Source organism: Gopherus evgoodei, chromosome 1 (genome assembly GCF_007399415.2).
Source record: "Gopherus evgoodei ecotype Sinaloan lineage chromosome 1, rGopEvg1_v1.p, whole genome shotgun sequence".
NCBI lineage: Eukaryota > Metazoa > Chordata > Testudines > Testudinidae > Gopherus > Gopherus evgoodei.
The window spans coordinates 64,686,612-64,711,359 of record NC_044322.1 but is presented as its reverse complement, the minus strand read 5'-3'; positions in this window follow the sequence as shown (position 1 = coordinate 64,711,359).

The window sequence follows — 24,748 nt, the reverse complement described above, 5'->3', positions numbered from 1 at the left end:
AGTCCTGAGTAAGGAGTAGCGTGTAGCTGCTGCTCCCTTTTCTCCTAGAGAAAAGCAAGTTGCTATGGCTCTTCCTCCTTATGATGGTTCAGCTTAGCTGGCATGTTATGTGGTAGAGCCAAAGGTCTGGCTACTCCCCACCCCTCTCCACTGCTTTCTGTCCTTTCCTGGTCTGCTCTCCCAGACCCACCTCCATGCTCAGACTTGCATTCTCACATTGCCTTGTTCCCCATGTGGTCACATGGAATAGATGGTCAATGTTAGAGACTGTAGGTCAGGAGTTGTGCAAAGAGCCCTGTCTAGATACCATGTGAAATTCCTGTCTCCTGCACAAGGTCTGAATAATCAGGCTTTGTGCAATGAAACGTGGGGAAAAACTGACTTCTCGGCCTGGGGCAAGTGTGCAGGCCTTTCTGACTGTGACAGCAGCTGCAGCCCCTTTTTTCTACTTACACAGTGGGAATGAAATTCAGTACTGTGAAGCGGGTTGGCACAAATTCTATAAATTACCTAAGACTCTCTTACAATGCTAGGATTTCTTCACCACTTCAGTCACACTAAGGTTAAGTGGGACTGACACCGGGCATCGATAAGAAATTATTTTACCTTGTTGTATTACCAAATTTGTATAAGTCTATGTCCCATGATCCCACCCCATTGCCACTTTCTACGCACCTGAGATGCAATGGTCCCATGCAGCCACTTCATTGGCTGTCTTGCCTCACTGCGCGAACATAAGAATAGCCATACTGAGTCAGACCAATGGTTCATCAAGCCCAGTATCTTATCTTCTCAAAGTGGCTGGTGCCTGATGTTTCAGAGGAAAATGAACAAAACAAGGCAATTTTGAGTGATCCATCCCCTGTCATTAAGACCCAGCTTCTAATAATTGGAGGTTTAGGGACATTTGGAGTATGCGGTTGCATCAATGACCATCTTGACTAATACCCATTGATGGACCTATCCTGCATGAACTTGGTTCAAATCTTTTTTGAACCTAGTTATACTATACAATAAGTGGATCAAGCGATTGAGCAGGTCTTCCGCCAGACCTCCACTCCAAAGTTGAATTATACTCATTAAGCATACTTAGTACTCTACATTTTTGTGTTGTTTTTTTTTTAAAGGTACGATGCATTCCATGAGGTACAATTTTCAAAGGACTGAGGCCCAGCCTTCCTTTTTGCAGTCTCATTCTGCCTCAGCCAGATTTGTGCCTGCATTTTTTGTGCTTGCAAAATGAATTTCAGGTGCAAATCAGAGAACTTGCAACTTTAATGACCTGACTTACATCCACAGTCAGGTATATTGGGGCACAAGAAACCAGATTTTCTTGTGGCCACCAAAATGCAGCTACAAAGACAGAATGCCCTTTTCAGAAATCCAGCCCACAAGTATGCTTTCAAGAAATAGCAAGAGAAAAATACAGATGACAAAATAAAATATAATGAAAGATATAGTATAGATGGGTAGAAGCACATCAGCATGTTAAGAAGGTTTGGGCTAGGTGCCTTTTATCTTACTCCTTTGCACTCATTTTTTTTCTTTTTCTGGAAAGAAATCTCAAGGCTCCAGCACTAAACTATGAAAGCTATTCCTTATCTGGGCCTTTGATAAGCTTGTCCACAAGCTTTTAAGGTGCCTTGGTCTCAAAATATTATTATAAAATGACAACTTTCAACTAAAATATAGCTTCAAGTAAAAAATGTATCATTGGAGTAATGTATTGCTTAATACACAATAGATTTTGGCATTGACAAACCATATATATGATATTTTAAACCATTTTTAATTTTTAAAAGAAATCGATAAAATTAGGTCTTGATTTAAATAAGCTAAAAATTTTTTTTTTTTACTTCCCCAGAATCTATTTATCTAATCTATATATGTTTTTGCTGATCTGACTGAAAGCCCTGGAAATTCCTTTATGTCTCTCTCAGTTGTATGACTGATGACGTGTTTTGTCCTCTCTGCTGCTTAGGGTTTTTTTTTTTTTTCCCCTTTTTGCTTGGCTTTGATTCTGAGGACAGAACATTCTTTTCATCTTGCTAGAGGTATGCTTTGCATAAATCTCTCAGGAGAGCTCACTCTACCTAGGCAATTTTGTGGTCAAAAAGCGTTACTTCCATATGTCTGCATACATTTCCTTGTGTAAATCTGTGCATTGACCTCCGAGCCAACCTGATTTTATTGTGGATCCCCACTTGTCCACTAAGCTTGCTTTGTGAATTATAGTGGCTGTAACATCTTTTGCCTCCCTATTATGTGGCAGTAGCATGCAATTATTCTGTGTCTTCACATAAGCTTTTTTATTCTTTGTAGAGAAGCAGCCTTTAAAAGAGCTAAAACTGAAACTTGTTGACAAACAATTTGCTGTTGAATTCACTGAAGGGAATGTGATCTGATTTGGAAATATTGGGCATGTTTGCTAGCAAGCTGACGGATGCCAGGTAAAGAATAAAACATGGCTATAAAGCTTCCCATACAATGCCACAACAATATAATAAAATGTCATGTTCTGTATAAGCTAATTATGTGGTGTAGGCTATGTAGTCCCTCAGATTCACTCTCCTGATTCATTATAGTGGCCAGTAGTTTACACCCTATGACAAAGACAATGAAATTAATTGATCTGCATTCTGACCTACAGCTTGACCCTGGAAAGTACTGAGTGCATCTGGAAGGTCTGTGAACCTGCAGTTCCCCCTGACTTCGGTGGGAGTTGAAGGTGCTCTGCACCTCACAGGAGTGCTCAGCACCTTGCATGATTAAACTCTGCCCTCTGATGCTTGTGGCACTCCCCTAGAATACAGTGGGAGACACATACTCTTAAAGGATGGGAGAGTTTGGCCTAAAATCAGAATTAATAAATTTGAGTGGAGAGCAGCAAGGTTGTTCCATCAAACATAGTCTGGGCCTGGCTGGAATGTATTCAGTCAACTGCATTTTTTCTTTTGTACAGGATAAAATCCCAAATTAAATCATGTATGTTATGTATAAAATCCAAATTTCATTAGAAGAAATTTCAAGAAGAAATCACATCCTATGAATTTACTGCATGAATCCAATTTCCTTTTAGCCAGTTAAGTAACGTCAAAGAAATGCACCAAGTTTTCTGTTGACAGACTCTTTTGCATAAACTGTTTGATCATAGCATACAGGATCTAGGATCAGTGTTCCTAACATGACAGGAAAAGGTTGACATCTTGATTCACAAATGGCTTTAAAAATATTTTTTTTCTACCCAAAGAAATCAAAATATTATCTTGTAAGTGTCTCATGAGTCATTTAGCAATCTCAGTTTAACAGATGTTTTCCCTTTGTCTGTGCACTGTTTAAGGGCTTTAATAGGAGATAGGGAGAGATGTGTTGGGGAAATTTGGTTATACTGATTCTGTAAATGTGTTACTTGTTTTGCATAGACGGTATGGCGAATATTATCAGAACAATAAAATAAAATATTTTTCTATTTGATTAGTATAATCCATATTCCTAAGGCTTCCTCAAAACAAGGTGGAACAGTCTAATCTGTTTAAAACTAAGTGAGTTGTAAAGGGGGAAAAAAAAGCAGGAGTGTGGTATAATTCCTTAGACAAATCACATACAAACTGGGAATTCTACTTTATATTTGGAAACTTTGTTAGGGGAAAAATATTATTTCACTAACAGCTATACCATTCAGTGTTTAAAGGAACTGAGCCTTGTTACTTATTAGAAGATTTACAGGACACTTAAGTATGATACATCACAGAACCTGCTACAGAGGGATGGATATTATCCAAACGTCATGGAAATAAATGCTGCATTTATGGCTAAGGAATGCTTTTAATATTGTTATTATTATTACAGTAGAACCTCAGAGTTACGAACTGACCAGTCAACCACACACTTCATTTGGAAACAGAAGTACACAATCAGGCAGCAGAAAGAAAAGAAAATGGAAATACTGTACAGCACAATAATGTGTTAAACATAAATTACTAAAAAATAAAGGGATATTTTCAAAAAAAACTATGACAAGGGAAGGAAACGGTTTTATTTAAATTAAGAGGGTTAAAAGCAGCATTTTTCTTCTGCACAGTAAAGTTTCAAAGCTGTATTAAGTCAATGTTCACTTGTAAACTTTTGAAAAAACAACCGTAACATTTTGTTCAGCGTTACGAACATTACAGAGTTAGGAACAACCTCCATTCCTGAGGTGTTGGTAAGTCTGAGATTCTGCTGTACAGTTTTTAACAGCAAGACAAGTATCTGTCAGCCCTCATAATTATTTTCACAGGCTAGAAGATTCCAGTAGGGCAAGAACACTTTATAGATTAGCAATCTTTTGTGCGCGCAGAGAGCCAAATGTGTTTCTTATCTGTAGGGGAAAAAAAAAAGAACTGAGACCGTTTAAATATGAACAATCCAGGTTTCAGGAAGCAGATCCTAACAAGCAAACAAGATTGAGCTTCAGAAAAACTCATACTGTTCAACTACAGTTAATACTTATTTGCAGCAGTGAAATCTTAATTAGTGTTTCCGTCCAGTTAATTGTTCCAGTGGGTAAAAGATGCCCTATATGGTTCTCATCTTCTCACACCACCACATACTTTTTTCACCTAAGATTTCCAGAGGGAACCCTGTCTATAAATTAGAACTAACTGGCCATAGTGTTATATGATTATTTTCTAAGTGAAATAGATTTATCATCTTCACTTTTTCATTTCCTGTTCTAAGATTTCTGTTAAATACATATTATTCATGAATTACAAAAGGACTAACAGCATGAGAGGCTATTTCCCTGGGGCTAGGTAAATTTGGAGAGTGTTTATTACAGAGATAATGTTCCTCACCAAAAACCAATTGTGCATTCTATTCGATTTATATAATCAGATGAGGCTACAGGTGTTAGACTGCTGGGGGCCAGGAGGAGCTACTGCTTCTTGTGTCATTGTCATTTTCATCCCAGTGGCCATGAGGTCATCTGTCCATCCTTCTCTCTTCCTGATCTCATGTTGTGTGTTGGCTTAGATGAGTGTGCAAAATAGAAATCTATGTAGAGGTATAGTACCAAGTATTTCAGGATGCAAATGAGATATCCATAGAGAATTTCACCTCTCATAAAATCTGTTATAGGTACCCCATGTTGAATTAATCATTATTAGTGAATTTCAATCTGCTTTAATTAATATAGTCTATTAACATATAATAAAAATTCAATAACGAATTGGTAATTGTCAAATGAATCTGACTGATAATAAAAAAAAACTATGCCCTTGTGATATTTTTAGATTTAAGTACATAGGGACAATGTTAAATATCCAGCTGTACTGGATACCTATGCCTTCATCTGGAAGCCTTGCCTAGATCTACACTGCGAATAATCATCAAGAGGTTTGCTTTTCTTCTTTCCCTCTTTGTCTTGGGTACGTATGCACTCATGTAGTGTTGAAATGAAGAATGGACATCCCTCTGCCTCTGGATACAGGGATACTGAGGGGTTATTTTTTTCCTTGTCCATTTTTTCTTTTTAGGCAATGCTTATAATCACACTACTGTACAAATAGCCCAGGTAGACAGTAACAACATGGAGGCACACTGTCACAGTGTAACCCATGTGCATGGCTACTTGCACTGTGTTATGATTACAGATCTTTGTAAATGAAAACAATGTGCCTTTTCCATTTGTCATTGAGCTGTGGCATAGTAGGGGGCTGAGCATCAGGGGACCTATCTTCTGATCCTGTCTCTGTGACTAACTTATATTGGATGACTCATTTAACTTCTCTGTACTTCATTTTTCCCATTTGCAAAATGGAGTAATGAAACCTGCCCCTTTTTTAACAAGGATGTGACGTTGTGGTTCTGGCGGGACCCAACTGAGAGTGCCAATTCAGGACCAATTGCTCAAACAGGGCAGTCACAGCCCTAGGCTGGGGTTTTTCCACCTCTAAGGCAAACGAAACCAGCCAGACAAAAAGGACTTCGGTTTTACCCCACTGGCTAACCACAAGTCACACAAGCAATTTCCTTAGCCACTCCAGTCTCCCAGTGTCACCACCAGTGCCACCCGTCCTGGGGATGAATGGTTATGAAAACCAACACCCCAGTAAAAGAAAAAGGTTCTCTCGATCCCAAAGGACCAAGCCTCAGACCCAGGTCAATATACACATCAGATCTTACCTACAAATCACGCTGTTGCCAATCCTTTAGAATCTAAAATCTAAAGGTTTATTCATAAAGGGAAAAAGGTAGAGATGAGAGCTAGAATTGGTTAAATGGAATCAATTACATACAGTAATTGCAAAGTTCTTAGTTCAGGCTTGTAGCAGTGATGGAGTAAACTGCAGGGTCAAATCAAGTCTCTGGAGAACATCCCCAGCTGGGATGGGTCATTCAGTCCTTTGTGCAGAGCTTTTGTTCATAGCAAAGTCCCTCCAGAGGTAGGATGCAGGATTGAAGACAAAATGGAGATGAGGCCTCTGCCTTATATAGGCTTTTCCAAGTGTAAGAACACTCCTTTGTTCCTGCTGTGGAAAGTTACAGCAAAATAGAGTTTGCAGTCACATGGGCCAGTTTCTGCACACCCTGCTGAGTCACAGGGCGCAACTGCCTTCTCTCGATGGGACAATTGTGTAGGTGATGGTCCTTAATGGGCCATCAAGCAGGCTAAACAGAGCTGACACCAACTTGTCTGGGATCTTTCCCAGTAACACAACACAAGTTTGAAATACAGACAGCACACAGCCAATATTCATAACATCAACTACCAAAATGATACAGACATACAGACAGCATAATCATAACCAGTAACTCATAACTTGGTCTTGGACACCTTATATGACCCCCTTTACATAAGATTTGGTGCCACTACAGGACCTTGGTTACAACCCATGTTCTATATGGTCCCAGTTTATATCAATAACGTCACAAAGGGTTTTAGATCTATGAGTGAAAAGTGCTAGACAAGTATTAAATCTTATGATTAATCCTGAAAGCTGATCAGTTGCCCTTTCACAAATCAATCTAGGCCTTTACAGTTTTCTCTAAATAACAAACTTAGGCCACTACCATTCAAAGGGCTCCACATGAACATGCCCAGTCATAGCATGTACCCCCAGGACGCCCCACAAAACAATCCAGGCTCACGCAACAGTCCCCTGCAAGGTAAGAGGTCCGTAGTCTCTGTGAAGGGGGTCTGAGGCCTTAACTCCCTTGTGGCTGAAGGATCCAGGCCAAACACTCTGGGTTCGAAACAAAAAGGGAAAACAAAATAAAGACGATCCCTCTACTTCTTCAGAAGGTCCAAGTGGCAGAGTTTAGCCATTCTTCTGGTAAGCAGTCTCTGCTCTTTGGTGTTCTGGCTCTGCTTACCTCTGAGTGCTGCATGGCACTGGGCTTGGATCCTCCCTTTTAAGGAGCTGCCCCTCTCCAGGTTTGATGGGCTCACAGGTTCATCAGGTTGAGTCTACATGTGCTCAGAGGAACTCTTTTTGTCCCTTCTGATTTGGGGGGCAACCTGTCTCCCCACAGACACTTATGCCTGCAAAGATCTCCATTCACAGAGTTCTCAGTGTTGGATCAGAGCCATATTTTAGTCATGACAGACATGGGGAGAGAGTAACAAGACACTGGGCAGGGAATAGGGAGGGAGGACAGGGTTAACATCCATAGAAAGCTTTTTGTTCTCACTGGAGTCTAACACTGAGTTTGATGGAGTAAGGACGTTTTTTGGTTGCTTTTTTAAAACTTAGAGTAAATAGATGTCTTTGTGTAGTGGAACCAAGAGCCAGGAAAATAAGGACCAATTACCTCTATAAGTAATGGAGTACAATGTCCTGGCTTACTGTAATATTATCTATTTATCTCTTAAACCACTTACACAATAATCATTCTGCTAAAGTCACTTTTCTCCTTTAGGCTATCTCAGCCATTAAGGGATCATCAAGGGCAGAAGGTGCACCCATTTTTCAAGTTATTGAGTCTTCCCTTTATTCATTTACTTGTAGCACAAGATTTCTCCAATAATTATGGATCTGCACTTGATTTTCTTTCTGTCCAATGCCAGACCTAAGTCAATTGGGTGTTTTTAATAAGGAATTATATAATCTGCACGTCTTTCAGATTTATTTTGTTTCTTTTCGATTAACTAATAAGACTGAGAGGTGATTGGGCTAAACTTTCTACTCTTCTTTCTAGAGTAGTGGTGGGCAACCTGCAGCCCACGGCCCATCGTAGTAATTTGCAGTGGGCCGCCAGACAGTTTGTTTACATTTGCACGGCCACCCACAGCTCCCAGTGGCCGCGGTTCACCATTTCCAGCCAATGGGAGCTGTGGGAAGTGGTGTGGGCCACAGGGAACAATGAACCGCGGCCACTGGGAGCTGTGGGCTGCTGTGCAAATGTAAACAAACGGTAGGTTGCCCACCACTGTTTTAGAGTATTTACTTCGGTATTTACATTCTTGGTTATAGAAGTTAGGAAATTATATCCTGAGTAGTTCTGTGTCTATAACCAGCAAAGATTATTTAGTTTTACGATCTGAGTTAGTCAAAAGATTACTGAGTACTCTAGACATGAAGGTTTTTGTTGATCTCAAGTTAAAACTTTGTCCTCAACTTGAATAAAGAACTCTTTGAAATTATAGAATCATAGAATATCAGGGTTGGAAGGGACCTCAGGAGGTCACTTCGTCCAACCACCTGTTCAGAGCAGGACCAATCCCCAACTAAATCATCCCAGCCAGGGCTTTGTCAAGCATGACCGTAAAAACCTCTAAGGAAGGAGATTCCACCACTTCCCTAGGTAACCCATTCCAGTGCTTCATCACCCTCCTAGTGAAAAAGGTTTTCCTAATATCCAACCTAAACCTCCCCCACTGCAACTTGAGACCATTACTCCTCATTCTGTCATCTGGTACCACTGAGAACAATCTAGATCCATCCTCTTTTGAACCCCATTTCAGGTAGTTGAAAACAGCTATCAAATCCCCCCTCATTCTTCTCTTCTGCAGACTAAACAATCCCAGTTCCCTCAGCCTCTCTTCATAAGTCATGTGCTCCTAATCATTTTTGTTGCCCTCCGCTGGACTCTTTCTAATTTTTACACATCCTTCTTGTGGTGTGCGGCCCAAAACTGGACACAGTACTCCAGATGAGGCCTCATCAATGTCGAATAGAGGGGAATGATCATGTCACTTGATCTGCTGGCAATGCCCCTAATTATACAGCCCAAAATGTCATTAGCCTACTTGGCAATAAGGGCACACTATTGACTCATATCCAGCTTCTAGTCCACTGTAACCCCTAGGTCCTTTTCTGCAGAACTGCTGGCTAGCCATTCAGTCCCATGTCTGTTGCAGTGCATGGGATTCTTCCGTCCTAAGTGCAGGGCTCTGCATTTGTCCTTGTTGAACCTCATCAGATTTCTTTTGTCCCAATCCTTTAATTTGTCTAGGTCCCTCTGTATGCTATCCCTACCCTCCAGCACAGGAGTCCCCAACGCAGTACTCGCAGGTGCCATAGCCAGCCGTGGAGCATCTGCCGAAATTTCAGCAGCATTTCGGCAGCGATGCCTCTCGATGATGCTGCTCGCTGCTTGCTGCTGACAAGCGGCGTCATCGAGGGCGTTGCTGCCGAATTGCAGCGGCATTTCAGCAGATGCTCCACCGCCGCCACTGTCCTTCATCTGGCGCCCGCCAGATTAAAAGGTTGGGGACCACTGCTCCAGTGTATCTATCACTCCTCCCAGTTTAGTGTCATCTGGGAACTTGCTTTGTGTGCAGTCCACACCATCCTCCAGATCATTAATGAAATGCATTTCAGGTTACCAGATAATATGGATGTTAACAGATAACTACATGTTTAAAACAACAACAATCTAGTTGCCCACCATTTATTATTTGCCACAGCTCACCACTCTTAATTACACAGAGTAGGATCTGCCTCCAAGACTCATTCAGTTTAAATCTATGGCACAATTTCCTCATATAAGCCTATTAACAATTTCTTTTTTTTCCCAATTTCCTTTAACTCCTCCACTTCCACCACCAAAAGGAGAAAAGAAGAGACAATAAAAAGCACTCAAATGGTCACATGTTCTGATAAAAGAGACTGTTCTATTTCAGTTCTACAGTTATACTTCTTAATTGTCCCCCTGTGGGAGAATTGTCTTAAATTTCTTTCTATGGACGTTATTAAACTAAAATACATATTCAAAATAAAACAGAAAACCTATAGTATTAAAGTCTGATTATGATCTCATATGCACAGTCATGTGTCTCTTATAAGACCAGATACTGCACATATATGTATGGTACAAGAAAAGGTGCCAGTTTTATGAGCTGTACTATCCTCTTCACTCATTTCATGTCATGTACTGTACAACATTTCTATGTTGCTTTGAGATCTGGGGACACAAAATCTTATAGCATCTCTAGTTATGTGGGAATAAATTGTTGTTTGAATGACCTGTCATGGAGCTCAGCTGTAAAACATCATCCCTCCTTGGTGGGAATTCTAAAAAACTTAGAAAAACAGGGAAAACACAAAATTGAACACCAGTCCATCCACAGTCTTAGATAAAATCCCAAATGCAGTGAATTTCCATGCTCTAGACCCTAATTCTGCAATTAGACTTGTCTGTACTGAGAGGAGCAACATTACCTTCATTTTGCTTGAGGGGACCATGGAGGGTTGCACAGTTCATTGTCATTTTTATTAAAACAGATAAGAATGGACTCTGGGTTGTGACCATTCTATTCGATGAAACCTCTAAAAATCACTCAGCTGCAGAGATAACATTCAAGATCACCCTTGAGGCTGCATGTGCTCTATAGCAAGAGAACGAAAGAGCCCAGTGAGAATGCTAAACCTTTTTTTTTCCTGGTTTCTTCCAGATGCACGTGTTCTATATACTTGTCCTAGAAGATCAGCCCAAACGTTTTGCATGTGAAGTGAAATTTAGACATTTTGATTTTATTGCAAGTTTCTAATCACTTTTTCTGTGCTATTACTTTCCCTGCTTCCTCCTCTTTGCTGTTTTTATCATGTTAACATTGCCTTGGAAAAACATGAAAAACAGGAAAATCTTGCTATCAGTCTCCAGAGCTGTAAGGCACTCTCCCTCCCTCAGAAGCAGTGCAGTTCCCCTGTGCTGGGTTTGGGATAGTATTTAAGGAACTCATGCAGACATTCACTATGCTGATGGCATGGTGACCCATGTAGGTTCATGGATATTAAATAGATGCAGTAGGCGTATGTCCCCTCCATTTTGAAGAACATAGATTCTGGGTGAAGAACTGGCACTATTGAAGTCGATGGGAGTTTTGCCACTGACTTCAATCAGCCAGGATTTTACTCTGTATAAATGGTGAAGAGAGAATTTTAGAGACAAGCCATGGTGAATGTGGCCTAATGGATCCATGACTATGAAAATCCACCTGCCATTCCTACCATAGGTCGTGGAAGGGGCATCAGCTGTTTGGGCTACTGCAGAATTCTCTGTTGTACCAGAGTGGAAGTCCTCAACACACACATTATATTCTCAGACTGGGTTGAGGACCTAACCCTAAAAGTTATAGACACATGGTTGTAGTAATGTGTACTTTTCAAATATAAAATGGAGAAATGTCTCATAAAATCATATTACAGCTGCACTCAGTAACATTTCATTCCAAAAATTGCTTTCTGCCAATGCAGTTCCATTTGCTTTTGTCAGTAGAAAGTGGTGTTAATTATAATGAAGATTAAATTTGTGCGTGGCAGCAGTGCTAAATTTTCCTTTTACTGCAGGAGTTTGGCATGGGCTGAATCTTACCTTTATGATCAGCAATGCATATGTAATTCAATTAATTGATTTATTATATTTCAATTTATAACAAGAAAGGGTGCCTATTTCAAGGCTCTGAATGCCCTCCCAGTTTTTTAACATTACAAAATCAAAATATATATATCACAGTCAGTCTCAGCCATTCCATTCTATTCAGGTTCTTATACCAGCTTCATCATAACAGTATCTGAGTGTTTTCCACTTAAGCATTCAATGCTGTGGCTAACATTTTGTTAAGAGAGGTAGCTTTTAATAAAAATTTCTAACACCCCAGTACAACAGCACCTCAATATTCCTTAACACTTCTCAAAAGCCTCATGAAATGAAATAGCCCTGCAGTGCCTCTTGCTATTTTGAACTGGGGTGGAAAGGTCAGAACACAAGGAAAGCTTGAAGGGGAAGAAGAGAGATTGTGCAGCTGTCGCTAAAGGAGAGCTATTGAGAAACACTCAGAATGTTCACTAGGCAACCAAGGGAAACTAATGAACAGAGGACCACAAACAAGGAGTTTGAGAGGAAGTTTGTAAGAGGAAGCCGTAATATAATTGCTATGGTTAGGAAAGGCCGTATTGCCTGTGCCGACACTACTCCTGTCTCCTCCACCTGCACCTGTATCAAGACAGAGAACCTGACCAGGGCTGCCTCTATGATCCTGGTGTGTATTTGCAGAGACTGTGACTTGAATTTCCCACACTAAAAAAGCCAGGCTGGGGCGACCATCCAGTGCAAAAGGTGTCTGCTGGTGGATTCTCTCAGGAAGCAGGTGGGAGAGCTACAGAAGGAGGTGATTCACTGAGGAGCATCTGTGCCCACGAGGACTTCACTGAGCGTATTCATATGGAGAAGTCCTAGGCTGAGGAAGCTATCCAGCTAGAGAAGACTGTTGTCATGCCCCTAGGGGGTCAGAGGATATGGCTCTGTCACAGAAAGGACACTGGCTGCTGGTTACTTCTGGCAGCAAGCAGTGCTCAAACACCTACTCCGAACCCACTCACCTTAGTGATGAAGAACCATTATGCTGCCCTGGCAATGTATGATGAAGAATCACCCCCAAAGGTGGAAGAGGAAAAGCCATGTACCCCAAGACTTGGAGGATCACAGCCACCACTCCAGGAAGAAATAGGGTAGTGGTGGTTGGTGACTCTCTTCTGAGGGAGATATAGGCACCTGTCTGTCGGCCTGACATGGCTTCCCAGCAGGTATGCTGCCTGCCAAGGGCTGGTAAACAAGATATTATGCAGTCTCTGACTACTACCCTATGCTACTCATCCATGTGGGCACTAATCATATTGCCAGGTATGACCCTAAGCAGATCAGAAATGACTACAGAGCTCTGGGAGTGAGAGTGAAAGAGTTGGAGGTGCAGGTGTGTTACCCAGGTTTCCCCCAAAACTATAGCTCTAGGTAAACTTTACTCTCTGTGAGACGGTATCAGGATAGAACAAGGAGATGCAGCAATTCTGTCTGTTATATGGCTGACACAAATTTAAAACACGTACTTTTACTTAAAGCCAGTATGTTATTAGTCTTCAGCCCTCCCACTAGGATGCCTTTAGTTGAAGTCACTATTTTGTTTAGTCTCAAGCACATACAAACACAAAAGGTTAGACAGGACCCCAAACTGATAATTACCCTTCAGGAACTTGGAGCAGTATTTTCTGTGACTGGCCTTCTGTCTGTGGCTTGAAATCTCTGTGTCCACAAAGCAATCCACTTGATGCAGACCCATAATACCCCTTTTATACTCAAAAATCTACAAAGACATGTGAATCAAAAAAATGTTACATAGCTGACCAAACAAAATGAGTCACTAGGCAAAAAGCAGGTGTTACAAAAATATGTCACTAAAAAAAAAAAATTCTTAAGCAAGCAATTTCCGAGCAGTTAGTCAGGCATCATATTTCCACATAACAACAATCCTGAAATATATCCAGATTTCCTATTTATCACAGACATTACCTCAGCATATTAGAGAGGGCATAGAGTCAAGCTCACTTCATGTGATAACTGGTCCCCCTCTCACCCTTTGCCTTAATTATGCTAAGTTCCTCCAAAGGCCTAGTAAATAACTAAATGCAACAAGTAAAAAAAAATGATAATCCATCCCAATAATTGACAGTGGCTAAGACACCTGGCTGGTTGTTGAACTGGTCCTTTACAGGTGGTGTTCTCTTTGATCCTTCTGGTAAAGGGTAGGGGCCCAGGCAAGACAAATGTATCCTGGAGATGAATACCTGGCTGTGAGGCTGGTATCATCAGGAGGTCTTCAGCTTCCCTGTTTGTGGAATGCTGTTCCAAGAAGATGGATTGGTAAGCAAAGATGGGGTCTGCCTATCGAGTAAGGAGAAGATCATATTTGGATACAGACTGGCTAACATAATGAGGAGGTCTGTAAACAAGGTTCCAAGGGGGCAGGTGACAAAAGGCCACTGGTAAATCAAAAACATGGAGACCTGGGAGACAGGTCAGAATCTGGGGGGAGCATGGACCCTTATAGCCGGGATGAGGGAGAGACAAGAGAGAACCTAGGGGGAAATCAAAGGAGGTATCTTAGATGTCTGTATACCAGGGATCAGCAACCTTTGGCCACGGCCCACCAGGGTAAGCACCCTGGCAGACTGGACTGGATTGTTTACCTGCTGCGTCTGCAGGTTCGGCTGATCGCAGTTCCCACTGGCCGTGGTTCACCATCCCAGGAAAATGGGGGCTGTGGGAAGTAGTGTGGGCTGATGGATGTGTTGGCCATCGCTTTCCGCTGCCCCCGTTGGCCTGGGATGGCAAGTAGGAGCCACTGTGGCAAGTAGAAGCCACGATCCGCCGAACCTGCAGATGTAACAGGTAAACACCCTGGAGGGCTGCATGCCAAAGGTTGTCGATCCCTGCTGTATACTAATGCAGAAGTATGGGGAATACACAGGAAGAACTTGAAATGCATGAATGGATCATTGGTATAGAAAGGTACCAATTGCTTAAGAAGGACAGGCAGAGACAAAAAGGGAGGAAGTGTTGCCAAAAATGTCTACAGTTGGAGTATGTCTGCATTAGGAAATCAGGTCGAATTTATAGCAGTTGACCTTTAGAAAGCGATTTTATACAGTCGATCGTGTATGTTCCCACTAAGCGCAGTAGGTTGGCGGAGTGTGCCCTCAATACCATGGCTAGCATTGACTCACGGAGTGGTGCACTGTGGGTCCCACAGTCCCCACTGCCCATTGAGGGTTAAGCTCCCAATGTCTGATGGGGCAAAAACATTGTTGCAGGTGGTTTTGGGTACATGTTGTCCATCTCCCCTCCTTCTCTCCCTCCCTCCTTGAAGACAACAGCAAACAATCATTTTGCACCTTTTTTCCTGGGTTACCTATGCAGATTCCATAGCAAGGCAAGCATGGAGCCCGCTCAGTTCACTACTGCTGTTATGAGCATTGTGAACCCCTCACGTATTATCCTTGGTATGTGCAGAACCTAACTAGAAGCCGCCAGCACGAGGATGATTGTCAGGAGGACATGGACACAGACGTTCCTGAAAGCATGGGATGTTGCAATTGGGACAGCATGGTGGCAGTGGGGCAGGTTGATACAGTGGAACACCAATTCTGGGCCAGGCAAACCAACACAGACTTGTGAGACCACATAGTGTTGCAGGTAAGGGATGATTCCCAGTGGCTGCACAACTTTCTCATGTGTAAAGCCACTTTCATGGAACTGTGTGAGCTGCTTTCCCTCGCCCTGAAATGCAGGCATACCAAGATGAGATCTGCCCTGACAGTTGAGACGTGAGTGGCAATAGCCCTGTGGAAGTTTGCAACCCCCGACTGATACCAGTCAGTTGGGAATCAATTTAGAGCGGGCAAATCTATGGTGGGGCCTGCTGTGATTCAAGTAGCCAAGGCAATCACTAACCTTCTGCTAGCAAGGGTAGTGACTCTGGGAAAAGTGCAGGTCATAGTTGATGACTTTGCTGCAATGGGGTTCCCTAACTGTAGTGGGGTGATATCTTGGCTTATCTTGGCACCGGACCACCTTGCCAACAAGTACGTAAACTGCAAAGGGTACTTCTCAATGGTGCTACAAGCACTGAGGGATCACAAGGGATGTTTCACCGGCATCAACATGGGATGGCTGGGAAAGGTGCATGACGCTCGCATCTTTAGGAACTCTGGGCTGTTTGAACAGCTGCAAGAAGGGACTTATTTCTCGGACCAGAAAATTACTGTTGGGGATGTTGAAATGCCAATAGTTATCCTTGGGGACCCAGCCTACCCCTTGCTCCCATGGCTCATGAAGCCATACACAGGCAGCCTGGACGGTAGTAAGAAGCAGTTCAAGTATAGGGTGAGCAAGTGCAAAATGGTGATAGAATGCGCCTCTGCACATTTAAAAGCTCAGTGGCACTGTTTGCTGACTAGATTAGACCTCAGTGCAAACAATATTCCTATTGTTATTGTTGCTTGCTGTGTGCTCCGTAATATTTGTGAGAGTAAGGGGGAGACATTTATGGTGGGGTGGGAGGTTGAGGCAAATTGCCTCTCTGCCAATTTTGAACAGCTAGACACTGGGGCAATTAGAAGAACACAGCTAGAGGTTTTGAAAACCAGTTTCATGACTGGCCAGGAAACAGTGTGACAGTTGTGTGTGTTTCTCCTTGATGCAAACCCACCCCCTTTGTTGATTTTAACTGCCTGTAAACCAACCCCCGATCCCCTTTCAATCACAGCTGGCAAAAGAAATAAAGTCACTATTGTTTTGAAACCATGCATTTTTTATTTATTAATTTTTAAAAAGTGAGATAACTGACAAGGTAGCGTGGGTGGGGTGGGGGAGGAGAGGATGAGGAAAGGACAAGGCCACATTGCTTATTGTAGCCACGCTACAAATCAAAACTGTTTGAATGACAGCCTTCTGTTGCTTGGGCCACCCTCTGGAGTGGAGTGGCTGGGTGCCCGGAGTCTCTCCCCCCATGCATTCTTGGGTATCTGGGTGAGGAGGATATGGAACTTGGGGAGGAGGGCAGGCGGTTACACAATGGATGCAGCTGCAGTCTGTGCTCTTGTTGCCTTTCCTGCAGCTCCACCAGATGCCTGATCATGTCCATTTGCTCCCCCATTAGCCTCAGCATCTGCTCCTGTGTGTTCTGATCATGCTCACTAAATGTTTTCCTAGCCTCTACCACTGAATGCCTCCATGCAGTCAGCTGTGCCCTATCAGTGTGGAAGGACTGCATGAGCTCTGAAAACATGTCATCGTGAGTGCTTTTTTTTCACCTTCTAATCTACGATAACCTCAGGGATGGAGATGATACGGGAGCACAGAAGCATTTGCACCTTCAGGGGGGGATAAAAAGGGAGAGTAAAATTTAAGATACATTTTTGAGAACTAAAGGGAGACTCTTTCACAGTGAATCAAGCAATTCACAGCAGACAACACATGTGTTTTAGGTACAAGGTCGCTTTTTGCCTTTTATATTGAGCACCTGCCGGTATAGTCACACATCATACACAGCTGGGCAACAGAATTCAGTTTCCAGGCAGCCATGGTAAGCCAAAAAGTACGTGGGATTGGCTTCTTCCGCCTTCATAATATGTGAGAATGGTTTCAAATTGCAGTGCCCTCTTTTCTCATAGCAAGCAATGCTGGTTGGGTTTGCTGTTTAAAAGGAGGGGGCTAGGTTTTGGGATTGGATGGGAAGCACACCCCATCTCCCACTACGTGGCTATTCTCAGAGATGATCCTTTTTAGCCAAGCGCAAACAGCCCAGCATGAACGGGGTCCTTTTACTGTGTTCCCTTACAGAAATTCTCCTATTTCAACCAGGTGACCATGAATGATATCATTCTTCTGCGGCTGACACAGAAAGATAAAGACCAAATATTGCATGAATGCGACCAAAACACAGGACCATTTGCTGCCATGCTTTGTGCTGCAATGATTCCAGACTACTTGCTACTGGCTTAGCGTGGTAAAGTGTCCTACCGTGGAGGACGAAATAAGGCAGCCCTCCCCAAAAACCTTGTGCAAAGGCTTTCAGAGTACCTCCAGCAGAGCTTCATGGAGGTCCTTGTAGGATTTCTGCTCCATCCCCAGATAAGTTAACAGACTTTTCCAGTAGCTGTACTGGCAGCGAATGTATCCCAATTCTTCAAGGCAAATCAAACATTAAACACAATTGGTTTTAACCCCTGTAGTGTAGTTACAAATGTGCACTCACCAGAAGTGCTTTCTCCACCTTCAGGGTCTGGGAACTCGACTTGGGAGTGTACTGGCTCCAGAGTGATGAAAAGGTCCTGGCTGCTGGGGAGAATGGAGTCTTTGCTCGCCTGTTGCGCATTCTCCTCCTGCTGCTCTTCAACAAAATCCTCCTCCATGTTGCATGAGACTCCCCCCTTGCAGGTGTCCATGGACACTGGTGGGGTACTGGTAGGATCCCTCCCTAGAATGGCATGCAGCTGATCATAGAAGTGGCATGTATGGGGCTCTCACCCGGAGTGACCATTTGCCTCCTTTGTCTTTTGCTAGGCTTGCCTGAGCTTCTTAACTTTCATATGGCATTGCTGTGTGTCCCTGGTGTAGCCTCTCTCCACGATGCCCTGTGAGATTTTGGCATATATATTAACATTTCTTCTTTTTGATAGGAGTTCTGACTGCACAGATTCTTCTCCACATACAGCAATCAGATCCAGTGTCTCACATTTGCTCCATGCTGGAGCTCATTTGCGATTCTGAGACTGCATGGTTACCCATGCTGCTGAGCTCGCCATGCTGACCAAACAGGAAATGAAATTCAAAAGTTCCTGGGGCTTTTCCTGTGTACCTGGCTAGTGCATCGGAGTTGAATGTGCTGTCTAGAGCAGTGACATTGGAGCACTCGGGGATAGCTCTCAGAGGCCAATACTGTCGAATTGCACTATGCTGTGTCTGCACTATCCCAAATTCGAACCAAGAAGGTCAATTTTAGTGCTACTCCACTTGCTGGGGTGGAGTATAGCAGTCGATTTTAAGAGCCCTGTAGGTCAACGGAACGGAGTTGGTTGTGTAACCGCATTGCCTATTAAATTGACTTAACATGCCTAAGTTTGACCTAATCTCGTAGTGTAGACCAGGGCTTGGACTGAGATTGAAGTGGAAATAGGAGACAGATTGTTGAAAGTATTTGGGTAAGAATAAAAGGGGTAAAAACAAGGGTGATGTCATGATAGTGGTTTACTACAAAGCACCTAACCAGGAAGAAAAGGTGGATGAGGCAGACAACTTGGTAGTGAGGGGAACATCAACTACACAGACATCTGCTGTGAAAATAACACACCAGGGCACAGATTATCCAACAAATCCTTGGAATGCATTGGAGACAATTTTTTAGTTCTGAAAGTAGATAAAGCTACTGGGGAGAGACTGTTCTAGATTTGATTTTGACAAATAGAGAGGAACTGGTTGAGAATTTGAAAGTGGAAGACAGCTTAGATTAGGGATGGCAACTTTTCAGCAGTGGTGTGCCGAGTCCTCATTTATTCACTCTGATTTAAGGTTTTGCGTGCCAGTAATATATTTTAACATTTTTAGAAGGTCTCCTTCTATAAGTCTATAATATATAACTATAGTTGTATGTAAAGTAAATAAAGTTTTTAAATGTTTAAGAAGCTTCATTTAAAATTAAATTAAAATGCAGAGCCCCCCAGAGCGGTGGCCAGGACTGAGGCAGTGTGAGTGCCACTGAAAATCAGCTCGCGTGCCACCTTCAGCACTCGTGCCATAGGTTGCCTATCCCTGGCTTAGATTAACGTGATCATGAAATGGTAGCATTTATGATTCTGAGGAATGGTAGAAGGGAGAACAGCAAAATAAAGAAAATGGATTTCAAGATACCATGGAAAGCAACTCAAAGGGAAAACAGTTCAACAGAGTTGGCAGTTTTTCAAAGAGACATTATCAAGGACATAAGAGCAAACTATCCCACTGCATATGAAAGATAGGAAGTATGTCAAGAGACCACCCTCACTTTACCAGGAGATCTTCTATGATCTGAAACTCAAAAAAGAGTCCTACAAAAAGTGGAAACTAGGTCAAATTATAAAGGATGATTATAAACAAATAACACAAGTATGTAGGGACAAAATTAGAAAGGCCAAGGCACAAAACAAGATTAAACTAGCTCAGTCTTTCTCAAACTGGGGTTGCTGCTTGTGTAGGGAAAGCCCCTGGGGGGCCGGGCTGGTTTGTTTACCTACCTCGTCCGCAGGTCCGGCTGATCGTGGCTCCCACTGTCCGTGGTTCGCTGCTCCAGGCCAAAAGGGGCTACAGAAAGCGGCAAGGGCCAGGGGACATACTTGCTGCCGCTTCCAGCAGCTCCCATTGGCCTGCAGCGGTGAACCGCGGCAAGTGGGAGCTGCAATCGGCTGGACTTGTGGACGGAGCAAGTAAACAAACTGGCCCGGCCCACCAGGGGTTTTCCCTACACAAGCGGCGACCCCAGTTTGAGAAACACTGAACTAGCTAGATACATAAAAGATAATAAGAAAACATTCTACAAATACATTAGTAGCAAGAGGAAGACCAAGGACCGGGTAGGCTCGTTACTCAATGAGTGGAGGAAAACAATAATAGAAAATGTAGAAATGGCAGAAGTGTTAAATGACTTTTTTGTTTCAGTTTTCACCAAAGACATAAGCAGCTATTGGATGTCTAACATAGTGAATGTCAGTGAAAATGAGGTAGTATCAGAGGCTAAAATAGGGAAAGAATAAGTTAAAAATTATTTAGTCTAGTTAGATGTTTTCAAGTCACCAGGGCCTAGTGAAATACAGCCTAAAATACTTAAGGATGAGATATCTGAGCCATTAGCAATTATCTTTGAAAAGTCATGGAAGAAAGGAGAGATTCCAGAAGACTGGAAAAGGGCAAATATAGGGCTAATCTATAAAAAGAGAAATAAGGACAAGCCGGGGAATTACAGACCAGTCAGCTTAACAGCTGGAAAGATAATGGAGCAAATAATTAAGCAAACAATTTGGAAAAAACACCTAGAAGATACTAAGGTGATAAAAGTAACAGTCAGCATGGATTTGTCAAGAACAAATCATGTCAAACCAACCTTTGACAGGGTAATAAACCTTATGGATGGGAGGAAGCTGTAGATATGGTATATCTTGACTTTAGTAAGGCTTTTGATACTGTCTTGCATGACCTTTTCATAAACAAACTCAGGAAATACAACCTAGATGGAGCTACTATAAGGTGAGTGCATAATTAGTTGGAAAACTGTTCCAAGACAGTACTTATCAGTTGTTCAGTCAAACTGGAAGGACATATTAAATGGGATCCCACAAGAATCAATTATGGGTCCCGTTCTGTTCAATATCTTCATCAATAATTTAGTCAATGGCATAGAGATTACACTTAAAAAGTTTGAAGGTGATACCAAGCTGGGAGGGGCTGCAAGTGCTTTGGACAACAGGATTAAAATTCAAAATGATCTGAGCAATCTGGAGAAATGGTCTGAAGTAAATAGGATGAAATTCAATAAGGATGAATGCAAAGTATTGCACTTAGGAAAGAACAATCAGTTGCACACATACCATCATAAACAGATGGTTAAGGGTTAATGTCTCTTTTACCTGTAAAGGGTTAAGAAACTCAGTGAACCTGGCTGACACCTGACCAGAGGACCAATGGGGGGACAAGATACTTTCAAATCTTGGTGGAGGGAAGTCTTTGTTTGTGCTGTTTGTTTTGTTCGTTGCTCGCTCTTGGGGCTAAGAGGGACCAGACGTGCAACCAGGTTTTCCTCCAATCTTTCTGAAACAGTCTCTCATGTTCAAAATAGTAAGTACTAGCTAGAAAAGGCAGATTAGTCTTATGTTTGTTTTCTTAACTTGTGAATGTGTATTTCGCTGGAAGGATTTTTACCTCTGTTTGTTGTAACTTTGAATCTCAGGCTAGGTGGGAGAGAGTCCCTCTAGGCTATATGAATCTGAATACCCTGTAACATTTTCCATCCTGATTTTACAGAGATAATTTTTACTTTTTCTTTCTTTAATTAAAAGATTTCTTTTTTAAGAACCTAATTGATTTTTTCCCTTGTTTAAGACCCAAGGGGATTGGGTCTGAACTCACCAGGGATTGGTGGGGGGAAAGGAGGAGGGGAAGGTTAATTCCTCTCTGTTTTAGGATCCAAGGAGTTTGGATCAGTGTAACCTCTCAGGATAACCCAGGGAGGGGAAAGTCTGGGAGGGGGAAAAGAGGAGGGATGGTTTATTTTTCCTTGTTTTTAGACCCAAGGGGTTTGGCTCTTGGGTTCCCCAGGGAAGGTTTTGGGGGAACAGAAAGTGTGCCAAACACTATATTTTGGCTGGTGGCAGCGCTATCAGATCTAAGCTAGGAATTAAGCTTTGAAGGGTCCATGCAAGTCCCCACTTTTGTACTCTAAAGTTCAAAGTGGGGGGAAAATACCTTGACATAGTGTACAGCGGTGGGATTAGGTTTAAAAACGAAAGCTAGTGAGTTTTTTTTCCTCTTCTTTCTGGCTGCTTGGAAGGTAGCCTGAGGGCAGAGGTGTTAAGTTTTTTTAACAAGGGTCTTTGTTAAGAGGAGGCTCAAGCTGTGAGCCAGCAAACAACCAGCAAAAGGCATTTACAAGTGAATTGTTTTTTTTCTTTCTTGCTCTCAGGTATAGCTAGTTAGAAAATCTCTGTTAACCAAGCAGTCAGTAAGCTGCAGAGGTAGTGTGGCCAGCACAAGAAAGAAAAAAAAAAGAACACCAAGGAAGCAGTTAAACAGAAACGGGCAAGAGTGGGTGCAGAAGAACAAGCCAAAGAAGCTGACCACAGGAGAGCTATGGAGGTGAGACAAAAAGAGATGGAGATGAGAGAAAGAGAAGAAAAAGCCAAAGAGGCAGCCCACAAGGGAGATATAGAGATGAAAGAGGCTGACCACCGGAGGGCTTTGGAGCTCCAGAGGGTGGCCCACCAGCAGGCCCTGGAATTAGAAAAGGCTAAGCAGAATGACACAGCCAACCCTAACAACCCTTCTCCAGGTACTGTTCCCCATCCCAGGAAATTTCCCACCTACAAGGCAGTTGATGACACTGAGGCCTTCTTAGAAAATTTTGAAAGGAGCTGCCATGGGTACAACATCTCTACAGACCAGTACATGATAGAGCTGAGGCCACAGCTCAGTGGACCCTTAGCAGAGGTGGCCGCTGAAATGCCTAAGGAACATATGAATGATTATGAACTTTTTCAAACCAAGGCCAGAATCAGAATGGGGCTAACACCTGAGCATGCCCATGGGCGGTTCAGAGCCCTAAGGTGGAAACCAGATGTGTCATTCACCCAACACGCCTACCACATTGGAAAAAATTGGGATGCCTGGATATCAGGAGCAGATGTTAAATCTCTGGATGAGCTGTCCCTCCTGATGCAAATGGAACAGTTCTCGAAGGGTGTTCCTGAGGAAATAGGAAGGTATATCCTAGATGGGAAGCCCAAAACTGTAACCGATGCGAGGGAGATTGGAGCTAGATGAGTGGAAGTGGCAGAAAAGAAAAACCTGGTTGCAAGTCTGGTTCCTCTTAGCCCCAAGAGCGAACAATAAACAAAACAAACAGCACAAACAAAGACTTCCCTCCACCAAGATTTGAAAGTATCTTGTCCCCCCCATTGGTCCTCTGGTCAGGTGTCAGCCAGGTTCACTGAGCTTCTTAACCCTTTACAGGTAAAAAAGACATTAACCCTTAACCATCTGTTTATGACACATACAAAAGCAGAAATGACTACTGGAAGTTGAGGGTGGTCAGCACCTTGCAGTATCAGTCCCTGTCTTCTTTTCTTTCCTCTCTCTTCCAAGCCCTTCATCCTACCCTTGCTCTTGTTCTCTCTATTTATCACTGTGCCGCCTTCCAGTTTCCCATTTACTCTTCATCTTCCACTGGCTTCCCTCTTCTCAAAGGCAGTATGACTGAAATTAGCTACTGCACTCCTAGCCCATTTGGATTAGTCCTGAGGTGGAACATTCCAAAATGCTGACACAGCACAGTAGGGGAGGGACTGCTTTGCACAAACATTTAAACAACGGTGCTGACGGCTGCTGAAAAAAATGGGCATGAAAATTACACAATCCATGAAATTTATTACACCTGCAGTTTTCCATTTGCCTTCCTCATCTGCATATGCTACTTTGGCTCACAGCAAAATAATATTTTAACACATGTACTATACATATAAAAATCTATTCTAATCTAACTGAGATAATGTTCCGTGTTACCTACAGTAAAATTGCTATAAATCAGACATTAGTATATCCAAATCATATTTGTTCTTTTAAATCATTTGAGTTGGGGAAGATCTTGATGCGTTTTCAATCTGTTCTTGTTAAGAACATTAAGCATTAGAAAATTCTTCAAATACCTTACTCTCTAAATCTTTCATCTTTGTTGCATTGATTTACAGCTTCTAAAAAATTTGCAGAATGTAATTTGTAATTAAGTGCATTCTCACTCACATATGCAAATTCTAATGAATACTTGTCATGATTCTGCTATTTTTAATAACATTAGTACTGCTATGCTGAAATTTCTTAAAGATCAGACCAATTTTTAATAGGTCAGTGTTCTTTTTATAATTACCTGACTCATTTATTTTGTTTGCCATTGCATGAATATTACTTGTTTGCTTTAATTTGATGGTGTTGGCAACAGCTGAAGTAAACATCTTTGCAGTTTTGATGAAGGGAATAACTAAATTTTAACCTCTGCAATACTGCGTGCACACTCAATAGAAGGCGTGGGTATTTTTTTCTTTCCAAAACACATGGGAGACTTATAGAAAATCAAATAAATGCAGTTGTATTAATTTTTTACATATCCATAAATGCCAATAACAAATATATCAGATTAGAAATTGCAGAATCCTTTGAAGATTATACCTGGAACCAGCTAGAGCGAATGGCC